The 27665-nt window shown below is 45.5% G+C and overlaps 1 protein-coding gene across 1 annotated transcript in view; it reads left to right on the top strand.

Moving 5' to 3' along the window:
• CADM4 (cell adhesion molecule 4) overlaps positions 1–27665 on the top strand; it is a 337496-nt gene that overhangs the window by 296567 nt on the left and 13264 nt on the right. The gene's annotated exons all lie outside the window — the stretch shown is intronic.

Below are 27665 nucleotides of genomic sequence, written 5' to 3'. Positions count from 1 at the left end.
CTTTTTCATCTGTTCAGAGACCAGCCTGCACCCCAGAGTTTTTCAAGTTGGATTATTACAAAATACAGCAAGCTAGAGGTGGCCCCAAACAATACAGAACACAAAAACAGAAAATTGGTAATGTGTGAAGTGATTGCTGTTTGGCCTGGGCATGAAAATCCCCATGCTGGTAGGTCCTCTGCAGCAGTCTAGGCAGCCTCCAATGCGGAGGTATGTGCAGAGCTCCTGTATCTGGGTAGAAGGTGTTGCTACCATGTGGCTTCCTTGTGGGCTACCACAACGCTCCAGAGAGGAAGGGGTAGAGGAGTGAGTTCAAAGTGCAGCTGGGTGGAGGAAACTGGAACTATCTAAGCCAGCCACCCGCCACTCTCTTTGACAATTTATGGAGACTTGCCGATGGTTCTTCCAGGCCAATTAAATGTTCCAATTTTGAACATGAACCATGATGGTGTGTCCAACTTGTTCTTGAACATGCTATGCTGTAGTTCAATGCACAGTGCCAGAAGGTGTTGGCATGGTCAGCCTCCAATGCTGAGGTACACGCAGAGCTCCTGTACTGGGGTAAAAGGTGATGCTACCGCGTGGCTTCCCCATGAGCTACTGCAACCCTAAGGAGAGGAAGGAGTAGAGAAATGAGTTCCAAGTGTGGATGGGCGGAGGAAGCTGGGACTATCTAAGCCAGCCACTCTCTACGACGATTTACAAAACTTGACGATTGTTCTTCCAGGCCAATTAAACATTCCAGTTTGAGCATAAACCTTGATGGTGTGTCCAACTTCTTCTCAAATGCGTTATGCTGCAGTTCAAAGGCACAATGCCAGGAGGTGTTGGCATGGTCACTGATGAAAACAGACCTGCAATGGCAGTAATGGGAAGTGTTGCCACCTCAGCTGGAAAAGGTACAGGGAGGGTAGAACGTTCACCACTAAAGCCCAATGCCTTAGATGCCACTCAGTCTATATCCCAGCAGGGGTTAGGTCCGTCAGACTCTAGACCTTTCAGTGTCACCTTGTGTTGGGGCTATATTGTTTTGCATTTGTGAACCAGCAGATGTGATACTACATAGATGATAGATGGCGGTTAGATGCAAGATGGATAGATATTGGATGGATGTATACGGATTTTGACTTAAGGAGATAAAAAAAACTTCAGATTGTATAGCATCTGTTTATGGAGCCATAAAATCACTAATGTGTCTAAGCAATAAAGTTGTGTTTTTTTTGTCTGTGTCATGGGAAATATTGTGCTGGAAATTTCTATATAAAAAAACACATCATATGTGGCAAATCTACTGAGCGCATATATAATCCTCTGACAGATATTGTTCACATAAGAAAACTGCTGATGGCTATGCTTACTTGATGAAAGCATGCCGTCTGTGTACACCAGCGAAAACCTGCAAGTCCGTCCTCCATATGGTGTCATTGTAAACTTAGAGGAAAACTTTACTTTTGAGCAACATATATACAACTTTCCATATGTATGCATTGAGGTAATTGTTATACGCTTTGCGTTACCAATCTCTACTGATTTTGTGTTGGGCTGTGTTCACATCTGCATTGTGGGTTGTTATAAGTGGAAACCATAATGTTTCCCCAAATATATCACACAGTGAACGCCAATTTCGCCTGACAGACGGCATTGACTTATAATGGGTGCCACGTTATGCACTTTCCACGTAACTCAGGAGCAACCACAAAGGATTGAGCTGGGTCACTCACTCATTCTTGTGGTCCACTCAAGTTGTAAATTAGGCATAGATCACTTCCCAACAGTCTGTAGATTCCCAAATCTCGCTGTTACCACTTCTAGAATGTGTGGCTAGAAGGCCCCCTGATGTACTCACACACTGCTCTCCAGCAGTCAAAGCGTTAACACCACCATGAGCCATCTGAGCCACGAGGACCGCACTTATCAATGTTTCTCGAATTCAATACGAAATGCAAAAAATTGAAAAGCATTAAATGAAGACAACATAAAAAAGGACATACAATAAAAACAAAACTATTATGAAAATAAAGTGGAGAAAGATACAGAAACTTAAACTTATAGCAAGTTCTTGATGGTTCTTTTCCTGAGGGTGGATAGAAAATGGCAGAAAGTCCAGCTGTGCCAAGCCAACAGCATCAAATGTGGCATTATCCTATTGTTCAGCATAACTTTTTATACTCTCCACCCTGCACCCCAGGTATGTACCTGCCCTTTAGTCCGTTAAGCTAATCGCTGGCCTATGACTGGGCAGTCAAGTAACAAGGAGCGAACCAAATGAATACTCAACTGTCTACCTTCTTGTACTTCCTACCCCCTGGCGATGAGGGCTGCAGATGGCTTGCCCAGTTTATGTCTGGCTTTCTCTTGAAAACTGTTTACTCAGGTCGGACATTGTAGGGAATAGCTCTTTTATCCTGGATGGCAAAGTTCCCTCCTGCAATGAAAGGCTTGTCCAGTTCAAAGGGCAAGCCAAATGAAGCCATCACATATGTCATTACTCCCTTTCATCACAACGTGGTCCACCTGGGTTCCATTGTGGTGTCCCTCATTGTGCCAAGTACGACAACACTCTATGCTACCTATTACTCTTGTCAAATATGACATAATCTGCAGTAGAGGTCCCTGATGGACCCTTCATCCCAGAAGCGTACACTTGTAAGGGAGTCAGTCTTTACTGGTCTTAGGCCGTGGTCTTTTGTAGACCACCTATGGATTTTGTATTCTTTGTTCGCTCCTATTAGCTAATGGCACATTATTTTTGTTTGTGCTGTTCTCACGAATTGGAGATTGGACCTGTCATCCTTACATAATGGCAACATAGTCTGATGACCAATCAACTTTGAATAATACCACCATACAATTCATGGCACTACTGTTGTGGATAGATTATGGCAGTATATTATCTCTCTGTTTGGCATTAAATTAGAAGCACTATATGGAAGTATTATGTGAGCACTATATGGTATGGAGTTAAAAAAATATATAAAGGTACAGTAGTATATGACACTACTACGGTCTTCAAATCATGGCAATATACTGTGTTTTATATCTCCTGTGTATGGCATTACTATATAAGCAGTATATGGCAGTATTTTATGGACACGTTAAGCAATGTATGGTGGCATTATTTAGGCACTACTATCACAGCACTATTTGTTATATCTTCTATTGTAAAATGCAGGTTGATGGTGCATGATGGCGCAGCAATGACCAACGGAGCCAGAAGCAGGTTTAATGTGGCAAATGAAACTTTTACTAAACAGAAATATTAATTACAGTGCATCACTCCACAGGGAGGTTCAGTGCTTAACCTTGTATGATAGTCCACTATCTTTCTCTATAGAAGAGCACAATATGTATACATTCGACTACTCTTTTCCCAACATACCAGCAACTCCAATAATCCTACTCTAAGGAAACTGCCTTTTTTAGCAATAATCCTTATAACTTCGATCGACTAGTACCCTGGATACTGTAGGTCTCAAACTCACTCCAAAAGAGTTTTTCACACCTGGGCTTATTGCACGAAAGCATATGTCTCTCATTGCTGCTCAGGCCACAGCCAACTCTGCAGTTGGAACAGCCCAACCACCCATGTGAGACTGACTCGGTCTCTATTAATACATCTGGTTCTTCTGGCGTAGCTCCAAATTCACACAATAGTACATAGAATAACACTTGATCCTTGTATCCCTGAGAGAAGAGGCTTTACTGTAGGAACAGACTAACGATTGACGTTCCTCCATCTCTTCAGTCCCATGACTTTCTTGATGTTGGCCTACTCTCTCTGGTTCAACTCAGCCGAACTTTAGCTGCTTTCTCTTTCTCGTCTGCTAGCTCTCTTCCGCTGGCACACATGGATTCTGACTTGCTTCCAATCTTGTGCACCGGAGCACTTATCATTCAGGTACTAGTTCTCCACATCTAACTTTAGTTTCGCTTCACCTCACCGCAGTTTGCCTCTCGTTTCTCAGCATTCACGCGGGTCTCATTCTTTCTTGATTCCACCTCACCGGTTTTCTTGTTATCTCAGTCTATCCTCGGTGTCTACGTCGGCATGCACACACCAACCACCGGCTGTAGCAGCACTTTCTTTAATCCTAGAGTATTCACCATTTTGCTCATGTTGGCCCTGAAAAATCTCTCAAATCACAGGAGGTTTCTCACAACTCTGTGAAAAATAGTGGAGGGAGTGCTCCTCGTTTCCTCCACAGAAGTGTCTGCCACTCCAATGGCGGCTGGTGCTAAGTGCCTCCTTGCACTAGGGATGCGGCCGGGGGAGAAAAGGTAACTTGACTAGTACATCACCAACCTGAAGATCCGCCTACAATAAGAATAATAAGTAGGGGCTAAGCCCCACTGATCTCTTGGAATGGCCAGCAAGTTAGGAAGAGCTATAAGATGGGCAGCATCTTAAAGAAAAATGCTGTGATGCAGCACTTCAGAAGATTAAGGCAACACTGTCAGCATTTAAAGTGGCGGAGGCCACTACTAAAGAAGAGCTCCCATGCTAGGGAGTGGTCAGATATATTTAACATGGCCATAGGGAGACCTATAGAGACCAAGGGACTCTGGAAAGGTCTGTGTAGATATATAAGACCGGCAAAGGTGTAATGCTAAGGACCATCCCATGCATTTCAGAGTAAGTGGAAAGTAGAAAAGAGACTACCTGCAATTTGAGAGAAATGCCAGGGGTCAGTATGTGCAAGTTGGCACGTACCCCAGCATGAGAGAGCGAGTTGCTGAAGCTAGTGGGGGATATGCATGCCGATGTAGCCACCAGGGAGAAATGGAAAAAGGAAAGACAAGCTGCTATGAGGTAAAGCGAAACAAGAGTCCGATGCAGAGAGCCAGTAACTGAGTGGTCAATGCTCCCATGAGTAGGACTTAAAGCAGGTACAAATTCCGTAAATACAAATGGAGAAAAGCTGACAGGCAATAAAAAGAAAGCAGCAGTAGAGAAGGTGGGCTGTGTAGAACTAGAGAGATGGCTGTAAAGTCAGAGAAGAACCGTGAATTTTTTCTGTCAAAGCTCGAGGGATCCAGAGACTGGTGTGTGTGTGAAACGGTGATGAGACTGGAGGGAAAAGAAAAGGCATACTGAGAGGCCATCAAGTTGGAAATGCTGCGGTCGCTGAATCGGTGAAAAATGTATCCATTAGGTCTGTAGGCCCAGTTGTAGAGATTACTTTGGAGTGTTAAATCTATGGTACCCAGGGTAATGGTAAATAGAGGGTAAAAGGTTAATTTCTAAAATGACAATTGCGGCCAAGTAGGACATATTGCTAAAAGGAAAATTGCTTAAGTTACGATTTGTTCTGTTTAGAGAAATGGGTGGTGAAATATAATGTTTAAATTGTGTGCCCTCCAACGGAGAGCTATAGAGATCTCTACCATAGAATGTTCAGCAAAGTTTAAGCAATGACCCCTCCTGTGGAGTGACTAAAAGTTTTTTAGGTTCATTAAATCTGCCCCTGCCTGTCACCGCTGCCTCACTCTTGCCGAAACACTTCTCTTCATCTGCACAGCGAACACTGGGCAGACCTTTATGTGATCTATTGGGCGACCGGTGACTCTGCTGCCTATTTTTTCTCGTATAGCCACTCCCAAGTTTGGTGATATGACCGCACTTGCGGCTTATGCAGCTCTCTTCTCAGGTAGCCTCTGCCACTTTAAGAACTGATCTTCTACTGTGTCACACTCATCAAAGATGGTGCCTGTCTGGTGCTTATCACATGGCCTCTATTACACTTTGATGCGCTCTCTTGGGGACGCGGCTTAACCCCCTATACTTCCCCAAAGAGGGGCGATCCTGAGGGCAGTGACATACTGTTCACGTCTTCCTCCAAGTCACCCAGGGGTAGGCCCTCCCAGTACTTAGAACACCGATGAAACTCTCACTACCTTGTCACTCACTTTCCTCCAGCAGTATCGGTAAGAAGAGCCACAGTTTAGTGGTGGGAGCTTCTGGTGGAAGGATCGGAAGCTCCTTCCACACTCTTACACTATTACATGACTATGGGGATGGTGATACTACATTACATAACATTACACTACTGTGTGACATGGGTTTAATGGCCTCTGCAACCTTTTATTAACAACAATCAACATATTAAGAGTTTAAAATCTCTAAACCGTAACCATGAATTGTACATTATACAGAGATGCAGTCAAGAGTAGGTAACTCGGCTCAATGCCATCAGCCCCATTATTTTTCCCTCAACTGCCAACACGGTTTTGAGGGTACCTGACATAATGGGTCTGTCAATTATTGCTACAGCTGACCTCGGCTCACCCATCCACCATCACCTGCATATCAGCCCAAAATTTCCTCATATCCATCCCTCTCATGACCATATCCCTCCTCCCCGCTGCCAAGACAGTATCATCCCTTAAAGGGGTTGTCCCACGCCTAAAGTGAATTTTTTTTTGCCCAGTCCCCCAGTACCTGTAAAACAATACTGCTGCCAGGTGTTATTAAAAAAAAAATTCCCTTACCTGAATCCCCGTTCAGAAACTTTAAAAAATCTTCTTTCCAAGATGGCTGCCACTGGTCTTCTCCCACAGTGCACCACGGGTCTTCTCCCATGGTGCACTGTGGATGTTCTTCTGCTGTCTGAGCTGCATTGCCGATTCCAGCCACTTCATTGGCTAATCGGCACTATGTGACGGGGCGGAGCTACGCGATGACGCTGAGAAGGGGAGGAGCCAGAACGCAGCTCGTGAGCAAGGACCTTACAGAAGGGGATTCCTCTCTGCGCAAGCGCGACTGTTCCTGCGACCAGAGAAGCAGTTTGCTCGTCGCCAAGGAGACGGGGACGCCAGCACCAGGAGGGGATAAGTGCATAACTTCTATATGGCCAATATTTAATGCACGATGTATATTACAAAGTGCATTAATATGGCCATACAGAAGTGCTTAACCCCACTTGCTTTTGCGGGACAACCCCTTTAAGGACCAGGCTGTTTTGTACCTCAAGAACCAGACCTTTTAGACTTTTTAGAAATTTCTCATGTGGTGGTCTTACTGCCCTATTTTGTTTCCTTCAGCTACCAAAATAATTTTTCTAATATATTTTTTACTGACTTTTTTTGTGTTTTTTTTGGTTTGTTTGTTTTATTGGGGGTAAAAAGCTCAAAAAGAAAAAAGATTTTTTTTTAATTTTTTTTTTTTAACAGTCATGTTTTTTGTTTGTTTTTTAAATTAGTATGTTTACTTTAAAATAAAGTATGGGAACGGGTTCCTCATTTTGTTTCAGATGTTTTGACATATATAATATGTATGGCTTTGGATTACAGGACCCATACAGTGATGGCTTTGGTTGGCGTCTACTTTGGGTCATTTTTCTTTTTTATGTATATATTTTTATTTTACTGTGTAGTGTTTTTTTAATCTTATTTATGTAAATTTTTTTTGGGTCCCCCATGATGTCATATAAGACCTCTGGGGGTCATTGTTTTGTTTTTTTATATTACTCACTTTTTCCCTGTAACTGGGGCATCCATAGAAGCCCCTGCTACAGGGAAAAACATTCTCATGTAGTGACAGTAGTCACTGGCAGAGATGATCAGGGTCTGCTAGGACCCTGCAGCTCTGCTGTAACAGTGCACTCCCAGCGGTCACGTGATCACCGGTCACCTAGTGAAAAAAACACTTTCACTTCTTATTACTTAGCGCTCATTGAATACTATGTACCTGGGAAAGAAGTCAGAAGCAGTTAAAAACTGCTTCTTCCTTCACCTCCGGGTTCTCAGCTGTGACTAACAGCTGAGGACCCAACCTGTTCCTGCTTGATTGCAGGAGCTTTAATCCTGTAACGTATATCTATCGGGCAGGATTAAAGCCCAGGACCAAGCGCCATATATTTACTGCGCTTGGTCATTAAGGGGTTAAAACAACTAATGAGGGTGGGGTGGGAAAACTTTACAACCAGCTTCTGGAAGAAGCTATGCCCCCACCCTATATACCACCATGCTTGGACTCGCCCTAGCCACATCCTTGTAAGCAAAACCCCCACACAATATACCCCTTACACTCCACCCCCCAACCCTATCATGTTCCTTACATCTTTTTTATGAGTCCGCTCACGCTGTATATGACAGTATTGTGTGAGCACTGCTTGGAACGGTCTTAAGCATTAAATGAAGGTACTATATGACATTGCCATCATGGCCTAAATGATGGCAGTATATATTCTCTATATGACATTTTTATAAAAGCCACATATGTCATTATGTGGTACTGTATGGAGCTGTACTGTATGGTGGTATTATTTAGGCATCCGCATTTTCCCAAAGCCCTTACAGTGCTTAAATAGTAGTGTCCTCTAATAAGGCATTAGGTATTACCTGCTTATGGCTATGCCTCTGGTTGTAGATGCCTTGGGAGAAATTCCTGACTATCTCCAATACATTTGACTGTTCTGTAAATGCCTATTGTGAACGATTTGTCTCTGTAGCTGCCTTCGGCTTCTAAGAAGCGTATTACTTGGCACGAGAGCTGCCCTGTGCCCCCGCCAACCCATTGTTATACTGTGGAATTAGTTGCTATTATGTCTAAAAGTTAAATGTAACCACAGGATAAGTTATTAGTGAGCCAAGAGAATAGAGAGGCTGTAAAGCAATCCATCCGGCAAGACATTCTTCAGTCACCTCCTCTGTGTCAGGCGGCCACCTCGTCATTTAACGCTCTTTGTCTGAACTGAATGCAAACAAATTTTGAGTCTTTTGTTCTGGCAAAGAAGTGAAGGAGCCAGTTGTTCATAAATGGCCATTTCTCGTGTTCCTAATTCTCCCCAGCTGTTTCCCTGTATGCCAACAGCAGCCGCACTTCAGTGGGTCAGCATGCATTTCCTATATCTGCTCTCCAAATTTAAAAAAATCACAACGAAGGCCCCATATTGTGACGGCTGCTGCTGCTTTTCTCATCTTTTATATATTTGGGATAAGATTTTTCGGGTCTGCAAAGTGAAGAGATTAAATTTGAAAATTGAAGAAGTAGGGGAGCGCTGGTTCGTCGCTGCCAGGACTTCATATGCATTTAGTTTAAACACTGCCCCCACTGGCCGAATTGTCATAAAAAATTGAAGACGATCATTGACATAATATAAAGAATGGACAAGCTTGAAGTACATATAAATGTGCTGTAGGCTCGGATTGCATCTCGAAAGAGTTACTTCTTCCCCTAAGACACTCCAGTAAATCTAATAATTCTGAGATGGGATTCTCAGGCAACTCCTGGACATGGTCTGTTGGGGCTCGCAGAATAGGAGGAAAGTTATACAAGTTATTTCAGTTAGGGAAAAATGTGTTACTCCACTTGACTGACTTTTTTGTGATCAAGTGATAGATGTACAGTACACTGTGCTATCAAAAGTAATTGGCCACCTGAGCAAGAATCAGAAGTAATATTTATTTCTGTATGTTAATACTTAGACTGGCCCTAATAACATCAGATACTCTCTGTGGCATACTTTCTAGTAATTTCTGAGGTGCTTCAGCTGGGATTTCTAAACAATAATGTACTCTCGCCTTGTCACAAATCTAATGCTGTTGGTTTGAGGATACAGATGAAGCATAATTGGACCGGCCTGCACAGAGACCTGACCTGAATTTTATTGAACATCTTTGGGACAAACTGCAACATCTGGTCAGGAAATGTGAACAGCGTCCATTTTCCTTGAGAGAACTTGCCAGACATTTGCAGGATGAATGGAGGGAATTACCAGCTGAAGTGTATCAGTTGTTAGTAGAATGTATGCCATTGAGAGTATCCAATGTCATTAGTGCCAAAGGAGCCCCACTAAGTATTAACATACTACTTTTAATTCTTACTCAAGTTTCCAATTACTTTTGGTAGGATCGTGTACTTCATTTTACCTTTTATAGTATAGTAAATTTAAGGTAAATGTAGAGACTAATGCATGGCTGCGTATTATTGTACCTTGACGCCACCGTAGGTGGTGGGTGTGGTCAAGGGTAAGGCTGTTTGACAGTCAGGTGATGCCCACTATTTTTGATTGGCTGCAGGTATCCTCCACTGTTTCGTTCTAACAGGTCCTAGCAATCCCCACTGGTGGCCCTGAGCACTCTGCTTTGGTGAGGAGAGGGTGCCGCTGACATCTGCCTTGCACAGCCCGCAGAACTGAGTGTCCCGCAGCCATCTCGCCTTCCGTGGTCACTGTGATTGTCCTGGCTTACGCATGCATCTGCTGCAGTGCCCCTGCTCCTGGCCCTGCTCTTACAGTAGCCGCCGGCGGTGTGGGAGCTGCACTGCCACTGTGCTCAACAGCGGACTTCCATGGTGTCGCATGTGCCCTACTATGTGCCCTTACCCTACCTGCTGTCGCTGTGGCCGGCGCACCTTGTACACAGCCGGCCACAGCGACCAAAGACCAAAGACCGCAGACAAAACGAAGCGCAGTGCTGAGGGTCCGCAGCTGACAGGTTGAGGAGCCAACCGATAACCCTGGCCGTAGTTATTACTTACTGGCTGGACCTGGGGAGCCAATCACAAAAGGGGGGCGTCGCCTGGCTGTCAAAGAGCCTTACCACTGACCACACCCACCATTTCCGGTGGCATCAAGGTACAATAATACCTCATGGCTGTAATTCATATCCAGGTATAAAGACATCAATAGAGGTTACTGAACTAATTTGGAGGGTTTCAAAAGTCAGAACCAAGACACTTTGTAGGTTGACAATGCATTCACATTTCTAGCTTGGCCAGTCTTCTACCCACACGATCACAAGTCTCAGAATTATAAATGTAGAAAAGTTTACTTGACGCTTTACATGTTAAATATACAGTTGCAGCAAACCTTAACTTGACCTTTTCAATGTTTTTTGTGTTGTCAAGTTTAAACTTCGCTGCAACTGCACTTGTCTAGTGTCAAGTTAAAGATTGCTACATGTGTATCCTGATTCCCCATGCAGCTGTATAACATCCATCTGATATGGCACAGTAGGCCCCCATTATATAATTTTATCATAAGGTATATAAATAAATGTGCTATATAGTAAATACATAATTTCTGCAATGCCGTATACAAGTAATTTAGCTATACAACATATACATCATTGCGAGCATGCAGTATATAAATGCCCCTATATTTTATCAGTTAAATTCTGTGACACTAAATGGTGTTTGAACGTAATATATAAATATTAGCAGCTTTACTACATATGAAGAATTGCCACCATGATGTATATAAATACATATAAGCAATGCTGCTATACAGTTTACAAAGATTTGTCATTCTTTATACAGTCAGACCTCTAGTTTCATTGTCTTCTAGTTTAGCCGGTTTCCAGTTTTACAGCTTTTTCAAGCCAGACGTTCGCCTCTAGTTTCACTGGCTGCTTCTAGTTTCATTGGCAGCCGTTGACCCCCCCCCCCTACCCCGTGGCCTTGCTTCTGACACAGCCCAAGTAATCTCCTGCTCAGCGTCTTCTCCTCCTCCTGATGCCAAAACACTACCCACCCTTCTCCAGCGTCGCTGTGGGCGCTGGTAAAACAGTACTGTAGTGTAATGTAAGTGGCTATGTTTACCCAGACAACACAGTGATAACTTAGGACAGATAACAGTGATATCACCTTCAGTTCTATATAACACCACAGATAACACACAGTGATAACACTGAGGACCTATAACACCAAGAACAGTCTTTGCGGATTTCACGGATAGCGTCTCTTGTGACATTCCAAGCTACCTCTGGTTCATCAGGAAGATTGCCCAGAATGTGGAACCAGTTTTTGATTGCGATATTGTATTGACATTCGAGGGCTGGATTTTCCCTCAGGACATCAACGTTTAATGAAGGTTGTGATCTGGTCTTATGGGGTGGACGGAGTGGAACTGCTATTTCGGCAACAAGCAAACAGGGGTCTGTGTTTGCTGGATCTTCTGCCCCGCGGACAGAATTGTGATGACTGAGTATATGGTCCAGTTCCTTTTTTGTAAGTCCATCGGTGCATATCCAGGTAAACCTATGAATGCTACCTCTCTGGAACCAGGACCCTGCCACTGTGAGGCCCATTGAGGCACAGAATGACAGCATCTGGTGTGAATTGTCATTGGTTGGGCCTTTGCATTCAGGTGGCCGAGCACTATGAGTACATCATGCGGAGGGATGGACTTCACGGTGGCGGCGAGCTGGTCATAAAAGGCATCTTTGTCTGCAGCTGTGTGTTCTTCAGTTGGTGCATATGCCTCAATGATGGACATGTGACCGTGACGATGAACAAACCTGGTGTACAGCAGACTCTGAGAGATCAGATGCCACATTTCCATGGACTGATTTATGAGAGGGCGAAGGATCAGTGCCACTCCCTGGGTGTGGTCAAAACCACCGGAGTGTAATATGGTGGTGCCATTAACCTCGCGCTTGTCATGATGCAGTAGACGACCTTCGGTGATGCCGGATACAGTGATGTTATATCTAGCCAGTTCGCTGATGAGTGCCACCTGGAAGCCAGTCCCGTTTAGAGTAAGGACATTCCATGTGGCAAAGCAGGTGACTGAACGCAGGTCAGTTTTTGGAACCCGGTGATCCACCTTCATCCAGAAAGGGCATCCTGAACTTTTGGCTCTTTCCTTCATGTGTGCACTGTGAGGTGCTGGTTGGCAACGGGAATTAAGGTTGTCAAGGGCTCTAACCCTGGTGCTTGAAGTGCTAGCCATTGTTTTTTGATCGGGAGTCCTTGTATACTTCATCGCCTTGGGACAGGGGGCGACAGGAAACACAGTAATGATGAGGCCCATTTTACAAGTGTATTGGTACTAGGCCCTTCACTGTTGCATGCTATTGCCATTTGCCTCGACTAGGTGGTGTATCTGCCTTCAACAAGGAAGGAACCGCTGCTGCCCGGCCTTCATCAGAGCCTCGTTAGCCAGCCGTATTCAATGTTCCTGACGGGCCTTCATGGCTACCGTAGCGGCCACCGTACTTCGCCCTGTCAGGCAGTCCCCTACTTGACTGTTGCTTGTTTCCCATGACGAGGATGTGAGGTTGGACTTATGGGACACGTTATGGGATACTAGCGTCCCCGTAGGCAGCCCTGGCTAACAGACGACACTATGCAGGTCCTTGAAGCGAAAGTGAAAGCCCGCCTTAAAAATGACCAAGCGGAATGTAAGAGGCTGAAGGGTGTGTTCTGGGCAAAGGCCAAGAAAGACAGGGAGTGGTGCTATAATGCTCTGGCTGATGAGGCTGAGAAGGGTCTGAAATCAAACAATCTAAGAGCAGCATACAAAGCAGTCGCCAGAATCTGAGGGTCCTCAGGCACCAGCTGGCATACGCCAATCCACAAATCCGATGGCAGCCCTTGTACCAACCATGACGAGACACTTCAACGCTGGCATGAACATTTCTCATCCGCACTAAACCATCCACCAGCTAACCCGTGCCATGACCTCGATGACCTTGCATCCGTTGCTGTGGATGACCATTCTATGCCTACTGATGCTCCGTCATGGGAAGAGGCCTGTTTTGCTATTCAGAAAATTAGAAACGGATGCGCCGCCGGCTCAGATGGTACTGAGGGCATCATCCTTGCCCTGTACATGGGGAAGGGCCTACATGCACTACCTACAGACCGATAACGCTCCTCTCTGTTCTCGGCAAGGTCTTTGCGCATGTTCTACTCTCAAGGGTGCAACCACTCCTGACCTCCAAGCAGAGACCCCAGTAGTCAGGCTTCATGGCAGGCCGCTCCACCATGGATGCCATACTCTCTTAGGCTCCTCTCAGAGATACATAGAGAATTTAACAAACTGCTCCACGTCGCGTATGTCGATCTCAAGGCGGCGTTTGACTCGGTCAACAGAGGCTCTCTGGAAGGCCTTGCTTGGCTTTGGCGTCCACACATCCTTTCTAAACCTACTAAAAGACATGTATCAGGGCACATCTACCAAAGCCGTATCAACGGTTCAACCCCTGCTAGTTTTGAGACCTTCTCTGGTGTTCGACAAGGTTGAAGCATATAGTTACTGTCGTACAGTATGGCTTACTGTATATTTTTTATCATACAGTACATAGTTTCACTATACACAACATATAAAAAAAAAAGACATTGCAAAAAAAAAAATTCAGGCAATATATCTATGACAAGTTTTATAACACGGTGGGCTTAGATACAGCACTTCAGCTCTAGTATAGCTGTAAATGTTGCCGTCACCATATAATAGTCAGATATTGGTTCTGCACAGTGATTACAGTGCAGTTACCTCCAGCGATCACAAGTGACGCCTTCTCTAATTAGAGTCGTATGCATGTCCCTTTTTTCTCTCTCCGTGCTCAGACTACCATAACGACAGCTTCTAGCCGTGACTCATCTCTGCACAGAAACTCCCCATTCTGCTAATAATTCTCCGTCGCACCACTGAGGTCTGTCTATGTCTCTTGAAGTCCACCTGTGCCCCACGGGTCACTTCTCAATTCTCTTTGGTCTCCCAAGTCCTTCTTCCTATTCAAGTTCTGCTGCATCTCCACAGGTCCCTGTACGGTCCCACCTCCAATTCCTGTGTCCTGCTGTCCTTATTTTCTGACAGCATGTAGTTTGATTATACTCTTAGTCCCGTACAAGACTTGGCCACGGCGCATGGCGGCTTATGTCTATTGAATTATGCTCTGCTCTCTCCTCCACCACACCAGACAGGAGGAAACGGAGCAAGGTAAGTCAAGATACATAAGCTGCCATGGAACTGAGGTTATGATTAAGCTAAGAGCAGTGAGCCTTATGTGGTCACGAGGAACCTGTGGGGCACCTTGGCTTAGGGGACAAAGCTAGTCGCAACTGCTTTGGGCCCCTCTCTGTGTGGTGAGCTCCGGCACTTGCCCGACCTTTGCTGAATGTTGACGCAGACCCAACTATAAGTCCCTGTTCTTATCCAGTAGCACCGGTCCTATTTTATAGAGTATCTGATTCACCTCTTTTTCTACTAAAATCCACCATATACAGAAATACTCCTTTAATCTGGCTTGTCTATAGACACTATCTGGTATTGCACCTCACCCCTGTTGACTTGGCTGAAGGTTGGCATTGTTAATGTCCGCCATTCTGTTTTTATGTCCAAAATTTTGTACGGATTAATTCCATAATATATTTGTGTAGGGGAGCTTTGTTCTTCTGACTTGATAAAGGTAAAATTCTTGGGAACATGCAGCCACCACTAGGGGAGCTAAATCCATCTAAAAATCATCCTAGTGCTTGTTGTTTAAGTCTGTATGCAGAGAGCTCCACCTAGTGGAAGCAACCGGCAGCCACTATTGCAGTCTCAGGAGAAATAATGGTAGCCATTCAGTGCCTGGGTCCATCCCACCACTGGCTACATAGCAGTTGCTTGCTCTGCATCTATGGAAGGTATACAGCTACTTTAACTATATAACATCATGGCTACCAACACTGTTTTTTGTAAAATTGGCTTGTGAATTACCAGCCAAGTTGCTGTATTTGCCCTTCAAACAATGGCGGATAATGACTTAAGTTGTCCAGAGCTATGGGACAGAGTTTATTAGGCAGCACTGTGCTGTTAGACAGGGGCTGTTAAGAGGCTCCGCACAATGACTGAGGTTGTTAAGCTGTATTATGCTATTACCAAGGTTGTTAAGCAGTGTGGGTAAAGGCAGCATTTCTTCTCAGTCCTGTGCTATATAAGATGGAGTGTATTAAGCTGTGTGATACTAGAATAGAGTTTATTAAGCAATGCTGTGCTATTGTTGAGCCGTATTGTGTCTTGGCCAAGGTTGTAGAGCACTGCTTTCCCTTATCACAGAGTTTATTAAGCCGTTTCATGATATAGTTTTAAGATGTTAGTACAGGGAAAAGAAGTTCTATTTTCTAGCACAGGTTGAACTGCTCAAAATTATTTTCAGGTGTCACATTTGTTTCATTGAAAGGAATATTCTGTTCTGTGAATTTAAAGGGATTTATTAGATTAAAATGAACCATAAGAGCCCTGCTAGCTCCCACGATACATGTTGGCTCGATATTCCTACCTCAGTGAAAGAGTGCCTTTCTGTTTTGTGCTAGGTATGCACTCAGCGATTAAAGGGGTTGTCCCGCGGCAGCAAGTGGGTCTGTACACTTCTGCATGGCCATAATAATGCACTTTGTAATGTACATTGTGCATTAATTATGAGCCATGCAGAAGTTATAAAAAGTTTTATACTTACCTGCTCCGTTGCTGGCGTCCTCGTCTCCATGGTGCCGACTAATTTTCGCCCTCCGATGGCCAAATTAGCCGCGCTTGCGCAGTCCGGGTCTTCTGCAGTCTTCTATGGGGCTCCGTGTAGCTCCGCCCCGTCACGTGCCGATTCCAGCCAATCAGGAGGCTGGAATCGGCAATGGACCGCACAGAAGAGCTGCGGTCCACGGAGGAAGAGGCCATCTTCAGCGGTGAGTAGAGAAGTCACCGGAGCGCGGGGATTCAGGTAAGCGCTCCGGTGAGCTTTCTTTACCTCCCTGCATCGGGGTTGTCTCGCGCCGAACGGGGGGGGGGGTTGAAAAAAAAAAAAACCCGTTTCGGCGCGGGACAACCCCTTTAATGCAGTAGGAAACTCATGTTTGACAGCTCTATATAGTTTGGCAGCTATTGCTAACTACTATAATACTGCCCCCTGTGGACAAAAATATAACTACTATAATACTGATCCTACATACAGGAATATAACTACTATAATACTGCCCCCTATAGACCAAAATATAACTACGATAATATTGCTCCTACGTACAGGAATATAACTACTATAATACTGCCCCCTATAGACGAAAATATAAATACGATAATACTGCTCCTACATACAGGAATATAACTACTATAATACTGCCCCCTATGTAAAAGAATAGAACTACTATAATACTGCCACCTATGTACAAGAATAGAACTACTATAATACTGCCCCCTATGTACAAGAATATAACTACTATAATACGGCCCCCTATGTACAAGAATAGAACTACTAGAATACTGCCCCCTATGTACAAGAATAGAACTACTAGAATACTGCCCCCTATGTACAAGAATAGAACTACTAGAAAACTGCCCCCTATGTACAAGAATAGAACTACTATAATACTGTCCCCTGTGTATAAGAATAGAACTACTAGAATACTGTCCCCTGTGTACAAGAATAGAACTACTAGAATACTGTCCCCTGTGTACAAGAATAGAACTACTAGAATACTGTCCCCTGTGTACAAGAATAGAACTACTAGAATACTGTCCCCTGTGTACAAGAATAGAACTACTAGAATACTGCCCCCTGTGTACAAGAATAGAACTACTAGAATACTGCCCCCTGTGCACAAGAATAGAACTACTAGAATACTGCCCCCTGTGCACAAGAATAGAACTACTAGAATACTGCCCCCTGTGTACAAGAATAGAACTACTAGAATACTGTCCCCTGTGTACAAGAATAGAACTACTAGAATACTGCCCCCTGTGTACAAGAATAGAACTACTAGAATACTGCCCCCTGTGTACAAGAATAGAACTACTAGAATACTGCCCCCTGTGTACAAGAATAGAACTACTAGAATACTGCCCCCTGTGTACAAGAATAGAACTACTAGAATACTGCCCCCTGTGTACAAGAATAGAACTACTAGAATACTGCCCCCTGTGTACAAGAATAGAACTACTAGAATACTGCCCCCTGTGTACAAGAATAGAACTACTAGAATACTGCCCCCTGTGTACAAGAATAGAACTACTAGAATACTGCCCCCTGTGTACAGGAATATAACTACTATAATACTGCCTCCTATGTACAAGATTATAACTACTATAATACTGCCCCCTATGGACAAGAAATCAACCTGTTATAATACGTACCCCACTGTGGACAATAACGCAGACATGAACAAATTGGAAAGTTTTTCTGCATGACCCCCTGTGTTCTTTCTCTGTGTGACTATAGTAGGAGAAGTCTTATGGTGTCTGGAGAGAATGAGGTTTCTCTTGGCACATTGAGTGGATGAATATTGTACTTATGTTTTCTGGTGTGTGTTTTTGGACAGTTGCCCGGCCTCCGCACAGTATAGAGGCTCAGACCTGCCCCATTCAGACCCCATGTAAAATGATATGCTGGAATAAAACCCGTTTATTCTGGAGGGCTGCTGTCACCTGGTGTAAACATAGGCTAAGTCCTTCTTGTTGTCATAAAGGTCACAGCGACCGATCTTCACTATGAATTCCCTGGTGCTCTGAAGAGTATGGCTCCACTCCATTATTATGCATAGAAAGCTGATGATCACAGATGTGTTATTCAGGCCGGCTCTTCTAACACTGAAGTATCTATCAGCCCACAAGTGCCCAACTATTTTGTCCGGCAATAGTGTGTATGGCCCTTATAACAGAGATGCAGTTTAGCTCAGGTTGTCATTTGACACAAATCATGATGGTAAGTAGAGATGAGCGAACGCGTTCGTCCGAGCTTGCTATTCGTGCGAATATTAGGGTGTTCGGGATGTTCGTTATTCGTAACGAACACCATGCGGTGTTCTGGTAAATTAAACTTTCTTCCCTGAGACGTTAGCGCTTTTTTTTGGCCAATATAAAGACAGGGAAGGCATTACAACTTCCCCCTGCAACGTTTAAGCCCTATACCACCCCCCTGCAGTGAGTGGCTGGGGAGATAAGGTGTCACCCGAGTATTGAAATCTGCCCCTCCCGCTGCTCGCTATGGATGCATTCTATATGCGCTCAATGGGGCCAGCGGCAGCAGCGCTGACCCCATTGAGAACATATAGAAGACAAATCCTTCTTCTCTGGCACAGCTGTAACAGCTGTAGCAGAGAAGAACGATGTTTGCCCATTGAATTCAATGGAACCGGCAATACAGCCGACTCCACTGAATGCAATGGGCTGCCGGCGATCGCAGGATGAATGGTCGGAAAGGGGTTAAATATATAACCCCTTTCCTGCAATTCATCCAGAAATGTGTTACACTAAAAATATATACCGGCGTATAAGGCGACGGGGCGTATAAGACGACCCCCCAACTGTCACCTTATACGCCGGTAATACAGTGGAGCAAAGAATAAAAAGCATTACTTACGTTTTTAGATGATCTGCGGCGCTCCTGCAGGCTGTCACTCCCTCCTGGTCCACGGCAGAGTATTGCTTTCTCCACGAAAGACTTTAAATCCCTGCCTCCAGAAAGACACGTGCCTTCAGCCAATCACAGCCAATGACAATGATGTCATTGAATGGCTGTGATTGGCTGTGTTTCTGGAGGCGGGGATTTCAAGCCTTGAAATCCCCGCCTCCAGAAACACAGCCAATCACAGCCATTCAATGACATCATTGTCATTGGCTGTGATTGGCTGAAGGCACATGTGCTTCTGGAGGCAGGGATTTAAAGTCTTTCGTGAAGAAAGCTTGTCTGCCGTGGACCAGGAGGGAGTGACAGCCTGCAGGAGCGCCGCAGATCATCTAAAAACGTAAGTAATGCTTTTTATTCTTTGCTCCACTGTATTACCGGCGTATAAGGTGACAGTTGGGGGGTCGTCTTATACGCCCCGTCGCCTTATACGCCGGTATATATTTTTAGTGTAACACATTTCTGGATGAATTGCAGGAAAGGGGTTATATATTTAACCCCTTTCCGACCATTCATCCTGCGATCGCCGGCAGCCCATTGCATTCAGTGGAGTCGGCTGTATTGCCGGTTCCATTGAATTCAATGGGCAAACATCGTTCTTCTCTGCTACAGCTGTTACAGCTGTGCCAGAGGAGGACGATCTTTATGCTGACAGTGGGGGGGGGGGGGCCACTCTTGCCGCTATTGTGGCTTAATAGTGGGACCTGTGAACTTGAGATGCAGCCCACCATGTAGCCCCTCGCCTGCCCTATCCGTCACTGTGTCATTCCCATCACTTTCCTGAATTGCCCAGATTTTCACACATGAAAACCTTAGCGAGCATCGGCGAAATACAAAAATGTTCCGGTCGCCCATTGACTTCAATGGGGTTCGTTGTTCGAAACGAACCCTCGAGCATCACGGGAAGTTCGTTACGAATAACGAACACCCGAACATTTTGGTGTTCGCTCATCTCTAATGGTAAGTTATCTCAAAAACTGTCATCTCAAAGAGTTAGAGGGATTGCCATCTAATAACCAATGTAAATGACAAACCCAACTGCTACATTTACAAAAATATATTTTGTGAGCAGTCTGCTACAACATGCTAAAGTGATATGACGTGAGCTGTGGCACCAGGCACAGGCCGCGGATAAGAGCGAACACTGTGTTGCAAACTTTTTTGTGTCTCTTAACACAGAAAGCACTGTTATGTCTATATTCACGTTACTGGGTCTGTTAAAGGGGTTGTCCAGCGGCAGCAAGTGGGTCTATACACTTCTGTATGGCCATATTAATGCACTTTGTAATGTACATTGTGCATTAATTATGAGCCATACAGAAGTTATAAGAAGTTTTTCACTTACCTGCTCCGTTGCTAGCGTCCTCGTTTCCATGGAGCCGACTAATTTTCGCCGTCTAATGGCCAAATTAGCCGCGCTTGCGCAGTCCGGGTCTTCTTCTTTTCTCAATGGGGCCGCTCGTGCAGGATGCCGGCTCCGTGTAGCTTCGCCCCGTCACGTGCCAATTCCAGCCAATCAGGAGGCTGGAATCGGCAATGGACCGCACAGAAGCCCTGCGGTCCACCGAGGGAGAAGATCCCGGCGGCCATCTTCAGCAGGTAAGTAAGAAGTCACCGGAGCGCGGGGATTCAGGTAAGCGCTGTGCGGTGTTCTTTTTTAACCCCTGCATCGGGGTTGTCTCGCGCCGAACGGGGGGGGGGGGGGGGGTTGAAAAAAAAACAAACCCTGTTTCGGCGCGGGACAACCCCTTTTAAGGCCTCATGTCCACGGGGAAAATCAGGCCTGCTACGGATTCTCCATTGTTATTTGTATGGCGCCAACTTATTCCGCAGGGCTTTCAAGTAATTTATTACCCCCCACCAAGCTGGGTATTCATTTTACCGACCTTGGAAGGATGGAAGGCTGAGCTGGCTACCTGAACCATGTGGGGATTGAACCCACAACCTTCAGGTTGTGAGCAGGACCTTAAGACTGCATTCCTGCTGCATTAGCACTCTATGCCGCATGGGACTGAGGTTATCATTGCATTGGTGGCTAGAGGGTGCCAAAAACTACTCTGCTTTGGCCAGGGTATTTAGCTACAGGCTAATGCAGCAGATTGGATGAAGAATAGCCTAATTATGGCTTCGCTTTGCCGATTTACATTTTTTTTTACCTCTTATTTTCACTGTTACAGAATGGTTTCTACAGTGTAGCAACATGCAGTAAGAAATGCCGGAGCTGAAGCCCAAGGGCTGTAAGTGGAGGCAGGCATGACAGGGTTAACGGGGAGGGAAAGAGTTAATGAAAAGAGGAGGCGCTGGAAAGAGAAAAAAGTGCAGGAAGAAGTGGGAGGAGCCAGACCTGGAGCAGAGCAACCGTGAAGAAGCAGGAAGGACTTGCTAAGGGGACAGTGAAGACTCCCACCACCCACCTGTTTGGAAGGGAGGTGGAGATTATTTTTCTCGTCATGGCAGCGGGAAAGGGGGTCCTTGAAGTCAGCACAAAAGTGGGGTGCGGGGGAAGGCAGAGGCTGGATAGCTACCTTCCCCCCTTTGATTGATCGTTAGATGGGTCTGTCGCCTCTTTGCTTTGACAGGCCGGAGTCCCTGCAAAGTTGGTTGATGTGGCTAGCCCGGGTATGGCTAGCGGGCCTCGGTGTCAGGAGGTAGGCGACTAGAGGCTAGTTGATGAGTGTGGCTAGCCAGGGAATGGCTAGCGGGTCTCGGCGTTGGGAGGTAGGCGACTAGAGGCTAGTTGGTGAGCGTGGCTAGCCAGGGAATGGCTAGCGGGTCTCGGCGTCGGGAGGTAGGCGACTAGAGGCTAGTTGGTGAGTGTGGCTAGCCAGGGAATGGCTAGCGGGTCTCGGCGTCGGGAGGTAGGCGACTAGAGGCTAGTTGGTGAGTGTGGCTAGCCTGGGTATGGCTAGCAGGCCTCGGCGTCGGGAGGTAGGTGACTAGAGGCTAGTTGGTGAGTTGGGCCTCTTGAGTCGGTAGGTCTGCTGCGGGAGGCGTGGTTTGGGAAATAGGGTCTCCTGAGTCGGTTGTTGTGTGGCGGGAGGCATTACAAATATTTCCCTGGTTGGTGAGGCGACAGAATTATTCGGGGCTCCAAGGATTCCCCTTTCTCTGGGGATTCGGAATGTTATGATATGTTTAGAGATTTAACTTTATGTTGTTTGTAATAAATAGCTGCTGTGGCCAATTTAATCCAAAGAAAGTGTCCGTGGTTATTTAGGTAATTTACGGAGGTGAAGGCAAAGGGGGAAGGCTACCGTAGGACGACTCCGTTATACCCGGGTCATGCGTATCCCTCTTTCCTTACACAGACATCAGCGGCAAAGAGCGCAATGTTTCTCATTTGTTATTGTGTAACAAGTGTGATCACTGGAGTGATTCCTCTATGGGAATATAACCGCCACGCTATAAAATATTCTCCATTTCCTGCCTGACGCACCGAAAGGTGAAATATTAGGTTTTCTATCCCCTCTCGGTAACTTACCCTAATTAGACATGTAAATTCATCCACTATAAAGCCAAGCTGCCATGGATGGCCCTTGGCAAGTGTTTCAGTTGTGTGGCTTCCAGATGAGACGTTCCATATCCTGAAGCTGTTGCGAGCGCTTGCACCGCCGTACTATATGAGATGTAAATCTCCTGTGCATGGGGAGCAGCGTGGCAGTCGCTCGGTAACTGGGATGCCCCAGCGCTTACAGCCCATTATCACCATGTGAGTGGCAAGTCTTCTGGAAATAAAAATTCATTTTTCTAATTAAGGTGACTTGTGGGGGGACAGTTTACAAGAAGAATGATTGTTTACCTCCAGGAAGATCACATTAAGGTGATTAAATGATCATATGCATTTTAAGATGCGACTGTACAGGCAAAAATAGGGAACAAATTCTGCTTATGCTTACAAGCAGTAAATTGACACTGAGCGCATCAGTACTAACATCTCACTGGTGTACCCGGCCAGCTTTATGCCTCGTCATGGTCATTTACAAAAAAAAAGGTAGTTGTTTTAAAAGCTCCTTACCCGTATACAGCAGAGTATCACTGACACATATAGAGACTACTTCTGGTTGTACACTAGAGGAGTATTCATCATTGCACTTCTAGCATGCTCGGAGCACGGAAAACATGTTCATCTGCCTCGGGCATCTCTGAAGAGCATACTCGGGCCATTCATCATGACTAGGTCATGCTTGATGGAGGGTGTTTGCTGTGCTGCTTTCAAAATCAAACATGGTGGGGCCCAGTATCCAATTGTACAGTGTTGAAATGGATCCAGAGACTGCAAAGGTGTAGCAGCCAAATAAATAGGGCAGAGGGATCAGTCCTATTCTCATTTGCACAGGGAAGACTAGAAGCAATGGAATGACACAGATTAGATATTGGAAAAGACTTTCTGACAGTGAGGGTGATCAATGAGTGGAACAGGTTACCACGGGAGGTGGTGAGTTCTGCTTCAATGGAAGTGTTCAAACAAAGGCTGGATAAATATCTGTCTGGGAGGATTTAGTGAATCCTGCACCGAGCAGGGGGTTGGACCCGATGACCCTGGAGGTCCCTTCCAACTATATGATTCTATGATTCTAAATAAGTTGCTGTTTTTATTTTTTATGAAAGCCTTCTCTCTGTTTTATTATGGGGAAGCATGTAGATTAAAGCCACTGTAATATATTCAACGTGATTGGGTCTTGCTCAACGAGTGCAGGATGAAGAGGCCGGTCCCTGACATGTATTCACTGGAGGTGTTCATAGCTTACCTCCTATGGTACTGAAAACATACTTGGGGTGCAGAACACATGCTCGTGCTGTTCATCATTGCCAGATGCATTTCTGGAGCACATGCTCTGTTTGTTCATCATTTCTGGAGCACACTCCACAGAGCATGCTTAGAGTGTGCTAGATGTGCTCAGATAAAAAGCAGCATGGAAAGCAGAGCATCACAATGGCGGTGCTCAGTGCAAAAGCTTTCATGCAATTTGTTCTGGACGGACAGTTGTGAAGCATTGAAATGGATGCAGAAGCAGCACAGATGTACCAAGCAGAAGCATTTCTCTGATGATTATTTGGAAGCATGTATAAGTGCTTTGTGATTTTCATCCCTCAAAAGCCACTTTTTTAAAAAAAATTTCCATCAACATCGCTGTATGACCTTTTATTTTTATTGCTACCATTTTGGGGTACATATGACTTCATCACCTTTATTTTGTGTGGTTTTTTTTTAGGATGTTAAAGGAATAAAAGCAGCATTTTTACATTATTTTTTCTTTTTACAGCATTTCCGTTGCAGGATAAAAAAGTATGTTCATTTATTGTATGGGTCATTATGGACACAACGATACCAGACACATATTTTTTTTTTTTTTTTGTCCAAAAGTACTTCAGTGCCAATCACGCCCTAATCACCACTGTCCTCGCTATTCACTAGCTCATCCAGATTATTGCTATTAAAGGATAAAATGGTTGCAATAAGTGCTCTTTGACTAGGTTCCGTTTTCTTCATACTTCTGGTCATGTGATTTGTGATCTGACTAGTGATTATTGCATCCGCTGTAGCATGAGCACTCTGCACTCCAGCAGGTCACATGCTTCGCTATGACATCAATGGTTAATCTAGGAGTAATCCAAGAGTGTAATGATGAATACACCTATCATTGCATCTACTGGAGCATGAGCACTCTGCACCCCGGTAGGTCACATGATTCACTCACTTATGTCATAGGTTACTCTGGGAGTAACCTAAGACTGTAATGATGAATATACTCTAGAGTATCCCAGAGTGCTTATGGATGGTCATGTGGGCATTCCTTAAACAGTATTGGAATGCCCTAAATCACTAGGGTTAGAAGGCATTGAGCGTGGCTAGGGGAATAATTTACAAAAGATTGATTGACCTAGTGCCGTGATGGCGAACCTATGACACGCATGTCAGCAATGACACATAGCCACAGTCGCTGACACGCAGCCGCTCACCCCGTTAGTGAATACTGGCAGGGGCCACGGCTCTCCTGCTGGTATTCACTAACCAGCACTACTGGCAGCACTGATCCTGGCGCACACTGTGATGTCAGTGTGCAGCCGGGATCCTCCTACCCCCTCCCCCGATGTCTCCTACCTTTTGGTTCCCCAAGAGCGTCCGGGGGAGGAGGCGTCCGGCAGCACACTGATGTCACAGTGTGCACTGGAGATCATCTCTGCTAGCGGCACGCTGGGCACAGGCGGAGTGAAGCTTCCAGGAGGTAAGTATGTGGGTCTCGAGGGGCACTATCACTGCTGGGGGGGGGGGTGCTGGCACTGCTGGGGGGCTGCTGTGGGAGGCGCTGTCACTACTGGGGGCCGCTGTGGGGGGGGGCAGTCACTGCTGGGGGACCGCTGTGGGAGGCAGTCACTGCTGGGGGACCGCTGTGGGAGGCAGTCACTGCTGGGGACCGCTGTGGGGGGCAGTTACTGCTTGGGAGCCGCTGTGGGGGGCAGTCACTGCTGGGGAGCCGCTGTGGGGGGCAGTCACTGCTTGGGGGCCGCTGTGGGGGGGCAGTCACTGCTGGGGGGCCGCTGTGGGGGGGCAGTCACTGCTGGGGGGCCGCTGGGGGGGGGCACTGTCACTGCTGGGGGGCCGCTGGGGGGGGGCGCTGTCACTGCTGGGGGGCCGCTGTGGGGGCCGCTGTCACTGCTGGGGGGCCGCTGTGAGGGGCGCTGTCATTGCTGGGGCGCTGTCATTGCTGGGGCGCTGCTGTCACTGCTAGGGGGGCCACTGTGGAGGTCTCTGTTGCCGCTGTGGGGGTGCTGTCGCTGCTGGGGGGCCACTGTGGGGGTCAGTCTCTGCTGGGGGCCGCTGTGGGGGCACTGTCATGTCGTCATTACTGAGATAAGTGAGGGGGAGGCAGGGAGAGGCGAAGCCTGTGCTATGGGTGTTTTGGGGTTGTTAAACACAGTTATACATTACAATTATACATTTTTGTTATTTAAACTATAAATATCACAAATGTATGTTTTTTTTTCTCGAAGTGACACACCATTCGCGTTATGCTCATTTTTTTGGCACACCAAGCTCAAAAGGTTGCCCATCACTGACCTAGTGAGAAGCTAAAAGGATATACTGTAACTCCACAATGGATAATAACAGCTGTATTCGACAACGTCTTGTCCTGGAAACACAGCTCTGGAGCACAAAACGCAGCTCAAAGAAGAGAAATATTGTTCAGAGTAACATTTATGCTCACATGATTTGTTTTGATCATTTTACCTCGGAGTGTTCTCATGACTCACCAATGATGCAGCTCCAAAGAGTAACAATAACTTCAACACTGCTACAACATTGGTATAAGTATGTATAAAATGAGACTACATTAGTAATGCCAACTCAAACTCTACATCACCGCTATCCTGCCACAAATTATACAGCCACGTATGATGGAGAGGCCGGTCCTGGAAGTGTTCATAGCTTACCTCCTATGGTACTGAAATCAATACCATAAGTAATCTGCCATAACACAGACCCCAGGATATGCCGTGTGATAATCAGCAACAAGTCTATAATTAGTTTGGGACGTCAAAGTGTATTGGGCGAAGAATGATGTGAATTATTTACAAAATTGCTAATTTTCTTCTTGGAGACATCTAAATAACCAGTATTTATCTTGCCAAGCAATCACAAAATTACAGTATTTGCAGTTTTATAGTACAAAAAATTAATTTCCTATCTTGCTGATGGACAAGAAGGTCTGATTTTAGTAGTAGGGTTTGGAGACTAATAGCAACAAAAAAAACTATGGTAACACTTACATTTACATTAGAGATTTTGGGCATCCGTACACAATGGAATCTAGAGGAGGGAGGAGCTCATAGCAGAAACTATTGTGGTGACCGATTCTGGTGGTGGTTCTTGGAATCCTAGAATGGTAGTTGAAGGTACCTCCAGGGTCATCGGGTCCAACCCCCTGCTCAGTGCAGGATTCACTAAATCATCCCAGACAGAGATTTGTCCAGCCTTTGTTTGAACACTTCCTCCTGTGGTAACCTGTTCCACTCATTGATCACCCTCACTGTCAGAAAGTTTTGTCTTATATCTAATCTGTGTCTCCTCCCTTTCAGTTTCATCCCATTGCTTCTAGTCTTTCCTTGTGCTAATGAGAATAGGGCTGATCCCTCTGCACTGTGACAGCCCTTCAGATATTTATAGGCAGCTATTAAGTCTCTTCTCAGCCTTCTGTTTTGCTTGCAAGGTAAACATTCCCAGATCCTTCAACCGTTCTTCATAGGACATGATTTGCAGACTGCTCAGAGTCATCTTGGTAACTCTTCTGTGAACTTGCTCCAGTTTGTCTAGGTCTTCAAGTCCTCACCTCTCCTCCAGTACAGGAGGGTCTGATGTTTGTTAGTCTTCTCACCCATTCTTTGTAGGAGAAACCGGTAGAATAGCCTTTGGATGGTTCCATTCCCTATTATTGGTAAACTTTGCGTATGAAGAGTAGGAGCCCTGGACAGACAACCACCATCAATGAGTAAGCCAACCTGTGGCTTACCATCTATGATAAAGCTATACTTTAGGTCCTACAGAGAGTTGCAGTTTTACTACA

This window comes from Eleutherodactylus coqui, chromosome 6 (genome assembly GCF_035609145.1).
Source record: "Eleutherodactylus coqui strain aEleCoq1 chromosome 6, aEleCoq1.hap1, whole genome shotgun sequence".
Lineage (NCBI taxonomy): Eukaryota > Metazoa > Chordata > Amphibia > Anura > Eleutherodactylidae > Eleutherodactylus > Eleutherodactylus coqui.
Note: the sequence above shows the minus strand (reverse complement) of the source record. Positions and strands in the feature narration are given on the sequence as shown.